Below are 8,512 nucleotides of genomic sequence, written 5' to 3'. Positions count from 1 at the left end.
TAAAGTTAACTTTTGATATTATGTAACTGTCATGTGGCACAATACGCACATTGTGATTGGATGTTGTGGTCATTGACTGCATCCATTCATTAGTCAATATAATTTGCCTGCTGGCCACGCGACTCAGTTCCTCTTATTTGATTGGTCCATGAATGGAAGCGTCGAATTTTCCAGCATTGAAATAGGCCGTTCGGCCAATCAGCCCTTTATCCTCTCACCCTGAGTGTGTGATGGGACAGTGTAGAGGGAGCTTTACTCTGTATCTAACCCTGGGCTGTACCTGCCCTGAGAGTGTGTGATGGGACAGTGTAGAGAGAGCTTTACTCTGTATCTAATCCCGTGCTGTACCTGCCCCGGTGCAATAAAGTGTCTCGGGTGCCTATTCACAGTTTGGTGATGTGATGATGGTCATGATCTGGGGTTGCAATGCCGAGAGCAGCTGTTGTGTGCGGTTTGAATGTGGTGACGAGCGTCCATACTGTCGTGGGTTCTACTGTGTGTCGCTATACATGGGCATCACCAGCAAGCCGCACGCACAAAACTTTGTAAATAACCCGCTGCTTTGTGAAGTGAAACTTGATGTCGTTTCTCTGCAGCAGGCCCCAGACCTATAAATACCCAGTGCTCGAGTCCTGACAGGAACTGCGGCTTTGTGGTATGTGACAATCCATCGTCGGATTCCTCTGTCAGCCGTGACTCAGTGGGCAGCACTCTCTCCTCTGGGTCAGCAGGTTGTGGGTTCAAGTCCCGCTCCAGGAAACCTGAGCACAAAATCTCGGCCGACACTCCCAGTGCAGTGCTGAGGGAGTGCCGCACTGTCGGAGGGCGGTCTTTTGGATGAGACGTTAAACCGAGGCCCCGTCTGCGTGCTCAGGCAGACGTAAAAGATCCCATGACACTATTTCGATGAAGAGCATGGGATTAATCCACACTATCCTGGCCAATATATGTCCCTCAACCTAAATCACTAAAAAAAATCATTATCTCATGGCTGATTTGATCATGGACTCAGCTCATCATCTCTGCCCGCTTCCCATAACCCTTTACTCCCTTATTGCTCAAAAATCTGTCTATCTCTACCTTAAATATATTCAATGACCCAGCCTCCACAGCTCTCTGGGGCAGAGAATTCCACAGATTTACAACCCTCAGAGAAGAAATTCTTCCTCATCTCAGTTTTAAATGGGCAGCCCCTTATTCTGAGACTATGCTCCCTAGTTTTAGTTTCCCCTATGAGTGGAAATATCTTCTCTGCATTCAAATTGTCGAGTCCCCTCATTATCTTCTATGTTTCAATAAAATCACCTCTCATTCTTCTGAAGTCCAATGTGGAGAGGCCCAACCTGCTCAACCTATCCTCATAAGTCAACCCCCTCATCTCCGGAATCAATCTCATGAACCACCTTTGAACAGCCTCCAATGCAAGTATATACTTCCTTAAATACAGGGACCAAAACTCGAGAGGTTTTAGCTCATTCTCGCATTTATATATGGAATAACGAATACCCGGGAGTGAGTTACAGGCTGGAATCTAATCGAGGGGTTCGGGGGGTTTATATATAGAATAACACATACCCGGGAGTGAGTTACAGGCTGGAATCTAATCGAGGGGTTCGGGGGGTTTATATATAGAATAACAGATACCCGGGAGTGAGTTACAGGCTGGAATCTAATCGAGGGGTTCGGGGGGTTTATATATAGAATAACAGATACCCAGGAGTGAGTTACAGGCTGGGATCTAATCGAGGGGTTCGGGGGGTTTATATATAGAATAACAGATACCCGGGAGTGAGTTACAGGCTGGAATCTAATCGAGGGGTTCGGGGGGTTTATATATAGAATAACAGATACCCGGGAGTGAGTTACAGGCTGGGATCTAATCGAGGGGTTCGGGGGGTTTATATATAGAATAACAGATACCCAGGAGTGAGTTACAGGCTGGAATCTAATCGAGGGGTTCGGGGGGTTTATATATAGAATAACGAATACCCGGGAGTGAGTTACCGGTGGGGATCAGATCGAGGGGTTCGGGGGGTTTATATATAGAATAACGAATACCCGGGAGTGAGTTACCGGTGGGGATCAGATCGAGGGGTTCGGGGGGTTTATATATAGAATAACGAATACCCGGGAGTGAGTTACCGGTGGGGATCAGATCGAGGGGTTCGGGGGGTTTATACACAGTATAACATACCCGGGAGTGAGTTACCGGTGGGGATCGGATCGAGGGGTTCGGGGGGTTTATATATAGAATAACGAATACCCGGGAGTGAGTTACCGGTGGGGATCAGATCGAGGGGTTCGGGGGGTTTATACACAGTATAACAGATACCCGGGAGTGAGTTACCGGTGGGGATCGGATCGAGGGGTTCGGGGGGTTTATACACAGTATAACATACCCGGGATGAGTTACCGGTGGGGATCAGATCAAGGGGTTCGGGGGTTTATACACAGTATAACATACCCGGGATGAGTTACCGGTGGGGATCAGATCAAGGGGTTCGGGGGGCTTATACACAGTATAACATACCCGGGATGAGTTACCGGTGGGGATCAGATCGAGGGGTTCGGGGGTTTATACACAGTATAACATACCCGGGATGAGTTACCGGTGGGGATTGGATCGAGGGGTCCAGGGTTGATGCATGGTCTCGGTGTAATTATTGATGTATTGTTTACCCCGCTGTGTGACCAGGTTTATGTCTGCTTGTGGCGCGAGGCCGCTGGGACTGACGTTTCAGCGAGTGTTTCACAATCTGCCAACGGCACAACCTCAGCTCCACAACAGGAACCAGTAACCCTTTGAGGCCCGCAGCCAATCGACCGCGCGGTCTGAGAGTCAGGTGCAGCGTTCCGGGGGCATTGGGTGAGCACTGGGCGCTCACACAATATTCCCGACGCCCCGCTCGCCATCTGCTGCCCGCTGGAACTACCTTTGACCCTCAGTGTGCTCGCTGCTCCTCTGGCTCATTGGGAAACGCTCTCATCTCCGAGTCATAAGGTCGTGGGTTCAAGTCCCACTCCAGGGACTTGACCATCTAATACAGGCTGGCACTCCCAGTGCAGTACCGAGGTAGCGCCGCGCTGTCGGAGGAGGCCGTCTTTCGCATGAGACGTAAAACTGACTCGGCCCTGTCTGCTCTTTCGAAGAAGAGCAGTGGAGTTCTCCCCGGTGTCCTGGGCCAAAATTTATCCCTCCAGCAACATCACTAAAATAGATGATCTCATTATCACATTGCTGTGTGTGGAGCTTACTGTGCGCAAATTGGCTGCCGCGTTTCCTACATTACAGCAGTGACTACACTCCAAAAGTACTTTACTGACTGTAAAGTGCTTTGGGACATCCTGAGGTCATGAAAGGCGCTATAGAAATGCAAGTCTTTCTTTAAGACTGAACTTGAGAGAATTGTAACTTTTTGAATTCTGGGCATGGTGATGATTAATATTTCTGAATGTTAATGTTTTTTATATGAATATATACATGTATAAAGCACTATATATGTTTGTATGTAGCACGCTGTGTATGTAATGTGTGTGTGTGTATATTATATATATATATATATATATGTGTGTGTATTTATGTGTGTGTGTGTGTATTATTTATATATATATATATATATAATGACTGTGTGCATATTTCGCGCTATATATGTGTGTGTGTATATGTGTGAGTATATATAACTGAGACTCTGTCTTCGACGCGAGTGTCCTCGACTCAATCCCACAACATACTACCTGCCACCACCTCAGCAAAACCCCAGCCCTGCATGAGGTAGAAAAGGCCATCAAACAACAAGGCCTCAGGAGCAGATGGAATCCTCGCCGAGGCACTAAAGCATAGCGGAAAAGCACTATTGGTACCTATCTAGAAGGAGGAGAGTATGCCAGGAGATCTGAGGCGCCGTGATCATGACCACCTTCAATAAAGGGGGGCAAGTCCGACTGCGGTAACTACAGAAGAATCCCCCTGCTGTCTGCTACAGGAAAAGTCATCGCAAGAATCCTCTTCAATCGCCTTCTCCCAGTGGCTGAAGAGCTACTCCCAGGGTCGCAATGCGGATGCCACCCATTAAAGGGCACAATGGACATGATCTTCAGCGCACGTCAAATTCAAGGAAAATGTAGGGAGCAGCATCAACCTCTGTACATTGCCTTTTACCTCCAAAAAGGTCTTCGAGACAGCATTATTCATGTGTATGTATAGCACTATATATGTGTGTACGTAGCACTGTGTATATTGCACTATTTATATGTATGTATAAATATGTATGGTATGTGTACAGCACTACATATGTGTGGGTTCTGTAGATTAGCTTCACTCCAGCGAGGAGCTTGCCGAGGGTGAGATGGAGCATTGCAGCAAGGAAGATTGAAAAGAGCGTTGGTGTGATGATATAGCCTTGCTTGACCCCGGTCCGAACATGGAATGGGTCTGTGGTGTAACTGTTGGTCAGGATCACGGCTTGCATGTCGTCATGGAGCAGGCGGAGAATGGTGACAAACTTTTGAGGGCAGCCGAATCTGAGGATGCTCCATAATCCCTCACGGTTGACCGTGTTGAAGGATTTGTGAGGTCAAAGAAGGCCATGTACAAGGGTTGGTGCTGTTCCCTGCATTTCTCTTGTATCTGTTGCGCAGTGAAGATCATGTCCATTGTGCCCCTTAGTGGGCAGAATCCACATTGCGACACTGGGAGCAGCTCTTCAGCCACAGGAAGAAGACGATTCAGGAGGATTTCTGCAATGACTTGCCCGGTGGTCGACAGCAGGGAGATTCCTCTGTAGTTACCGCAGTCGGACTTGTCACCTTTCTTGAAGATGGTCACGATTACAGTGTCTTCGAGATCTCCTGGCATGCTCTCCTCCTTCCAGATAATAGAGATGAGGTCATGGATCCACGCCAGTAGTGCTTCTCTGCCGCCTCCAGGCCAGATCCAAGGTCGTCCCATCCCCTGTCGTCGAACTACAGTCCGCGGACGATGCCTGTGCACACTCAGAGGCCGAACTCCAAGCCATCGGCAAAACCTTCACCGAGGCGTACGAAAGTATAGACCTTACATTAAACATCCGTAAGCCAAAGGTCCTCTGCCAACCTGCTCCCGCCTCACAGCACTGCTCCCTGGTTATCAAAATCCACAATGAGGCCTTGGACAACGTGGGCCATTTTCCATACCTTGGCAGCCTACTATCAGCAAGGGCAGACATCGACGAAGAGGTCCAACACCACCTTTGGTGTGCCAGCGCAGCCTTTGGTCACCTGAGGAAGAGAGTGTTTAAAGACCAGGATCTCATCTGTCATCAAGCTCATGGCCTACAGGGCAGTAGTGATACCAGCTCTCCTATGTGACTCAGAGATATGGACCATGTACAGCAGGCACCTCAAAATACTGGAGAAGTACAACCAGCGCTGCCTCTGCAAGATCCTGCAACTCCATTGGCAGGATAGGCGCACCAACGTCCCCAGCATTGAAGCACTGACCACGCTCGATCACCTGGACGGGCCACATCATCTGCATGCCTGACACGAGACTCCCCAAAACAAGCGCTCTACCCTGAGCTCCAACACAGCAAGCGAGCCCCAGGTGGGCAGAGGAAACGCTTCAAGGACACCCTCAAAGCTTCCTTGAAAAAATGTAACATCTCCACCAGCACCTGGGAGTCCCTGGCCCAGGATCACCCAAAATGGGGGAAAAGCATCCGGGAAGCTGCCGAACACCTCGAGTCTCTTTGCCGAGAGCAAGCTTCAACAACGGTAGAAGCGCACGGCAACCCAGGCACCCCACCCACCTGTTCCTTCAACCACCATTTGCCCCACCTGTGACAGACTGTGGGCCCTGCATCGGACTCTTCAGTCACCTGAGAACTCACTTTTAATGTGGAAGCAAGTCTTTCTCGACTCCGAGGAACTGCCTATGATCATGTGCATGTGTATAGCACTATATAAGTGTGTGTGTAACATTATATATCTCTCTCCTCTCTAAACTAGGGCACTTGTTTAAATTAAGAGTCGGGAAATTAGAAATTGCAATTGGGGTAATCAAAATAGTAAGTGAATTAATAATAAGTGTATCAGCACAGAACAGCTTCACCCAAGTGCAGGTTTCACCAGCGTGCGCTGGGAATTCGGTGAGGTGGTGGTAAGAGGTGCTACTTGACATAAAATAACTAAATAAACGGGGTTAAATTAGGACTGTGGGTGAAGTCACAGTAAATACCTAAAGCATATAACTACATTTAATAAAGTAAACCAGATTATTACCTAGATTAAAAACTATAAATAGAGAATTGAATGATATTTCAAAATTTGAAAACCTAATTAGTTAAGTAAAATGCAATAGAGATAAGGCAGGTAATGTGTTTCAGCTGTAGCATGTGGGAGCTTGGGGGGCTACAGTGTGATCCACATCTGCAGTAAGTATCTGCAGCTTGAGGAACTTCGGCTCAGAGTTGATGAGCTGGAGTCTGAGCTTCGGACACTCAGGCATCAGGGAGGGAGAAAGTTACCTGGACACTTTGTTCCAGGAGGCAGTCACACCCATTAGGGTAAGTACTTCAGATTTGGTCCGTGGTCAAGGACAGAAGGGTGTGACTGAGTGAGGCAGGTATGGGGACCTAGGAGGTAGTGATGGAGGAGCCTCAACCCTTGTCCAACAGGTTCAAGGCTCTTACTCCCTGTGTGGACAAGAGCAGGAACTGCAGGTAGGATGAGCAAACTGACCAAAGCACTGTGGTACAGGGGGCCATTCATGGTAGGAGAGTAAAAAAGAATGTAGTAGTGGTAGGGGACAGTATAGTTAGGAGGATAGATACTGTTCTCTGCAGCTGAGAGCGTGAGTCCCGAAGGCTGTGTATTTGCCTGCCCGATGCCAGGGTTAAGGATCTCCTCTGGGCTGGAGAGGAACTTGGAGTAGGAGGGGATAGATCCAGTGGTCATGATCCACGTAGGTACCAACGACATAGGTAGAACTAAGAAAGAGGTTCTGCTGAGGGAGTATGAGCAGCTAGCGGCTAAATTAAAAAGCAGAACCACAAAGGTAATAATCTCTGGATTACTACCTGAGCCACAAGCAAATTGGCATAAGGTCAATAAGATCAGAGTTGAATACATGGCTCAAAGATTGGTGTGAGAGAAATGGGTTTTGGTTCGTGGGACACTGGCACCAATACTGGGGTAAAAGGAAGCTGTTCCATTGGGACAGGCTTCACTTGAATTAGGCTGGGACCAGTGTACTGGCAAATCAAATAACTAGGGCTTTAAACTAAATAGTAGTTTATTTGAACCCTCCTATTTAGTTTAAGTGAGGGGAAATTTAGAAAGTTAAAGAGAAAGGACAAGACAATAGTGCAGGGTAGCGATAGGGGTAATGATAACCAGAGTGTGACAGGAAGGGACAGAGCGTACAAACATAACAGTGCACCAGAATATAGGGTCAGAGTAGGGAAATATGGTAAAAAGACAAAATTCAAAGCTCTTTATCTGAACGCACGCAGCATTCATAACAACATAGATGAATTGAAGGCACAAATAGAAATAAATGGGTATGACCTGATAGCCATTACAGAGACATGGTTGCAAGGTAACCAAGGCTGGGAACTGAATATTCAGAGGTATTTGACAATTTGGAAGGATAGGCAGAAAGGAAAAGGAGGTGGGGTAGCTCTGTTAATAAAGGATGAGATCAGTGCAGGCGTGAGAAATGATCTTGGCTCAGAAGATCAAGATATAGAATCAGTTTGGGTGGAGATAAGAAACAGCAAGGGGAAGAAGTCACTGGTGGGGGTAGTCTGTTGACCCCGAAATAGTAGCAACGCTGTAGGACCCCGAAATAGTAGCAACACTGTAGGACCCCGAAATAGTAGCAACACTGTCGGACCCCGAAATAGTAGCAACACTGTCGGACCCCGAAATAGTAGCAACACTGTCGGACCCCGAAATAGTAGCAACACTGTCGGACCCCGAAATAGTAGCAACACTGTCGGACCGAGTATAAATCAAGAAATAATGGAGGCTTGTAAGAAAAGAATCGTGGGTGACTTTAATTTTCATAGATTGGTCAAATCAAATGAGCAAAAATAGCCTTGAGGATGAGTTCAATGAGTGTATTCGGGATGGTTTCTGAGAATAATACATCATGGAACCAACCAGGAAACAGTCTACTTTAGATCTAGTAATGTGTAATGAGACAGGATTCATTAATGATCTCATAGTAAAGGATCCTCGAGGGAAGAGTGATCAGAACATGATAAAATTTCACATTCAGTTTGAGAGTGAGAAACTTGGGTCTGAAACTAGTGTCTTAAACCTAAATAAAGGAGTTCCGAGTAGAGCGCTTGCTTTGGAGTCTCATGTCTGGCATGCGGACAATGTGGCCCGCCCAACAGAGCTGATCAAGTGTGGTCAGTGCTTCAATGCTGGGGATGTTGGCCTGGATGAGGACACTGATGTTGGTGCGTCTCTCCTCCCAGGGGATTTGTAGGATCTTGCGGAGACATCGTTGGTGGTATTTCTCCAG

The sequence above is a fragment of the Pristiophorus japonicus genome, unplaced genomic scaffold (genome assembly GCF_044704955.1).
Source record: "Pristiophorus japonicus isolate sPriJap1 unplaced genomic scaffold, sPriJap1.hap1 HAP1_SCAFFOLD_1320, whole genome shotgun sequence".
Classification (NCBI taxonomy): Eukaryota; Metazoa; Chordata; class Chondrichthyes; family Pristiophoridae; genus Pristiophorus; species Pristiophorus japonicus.
This window is presented reverse-complemented; position numbering follows the sequence as displayed.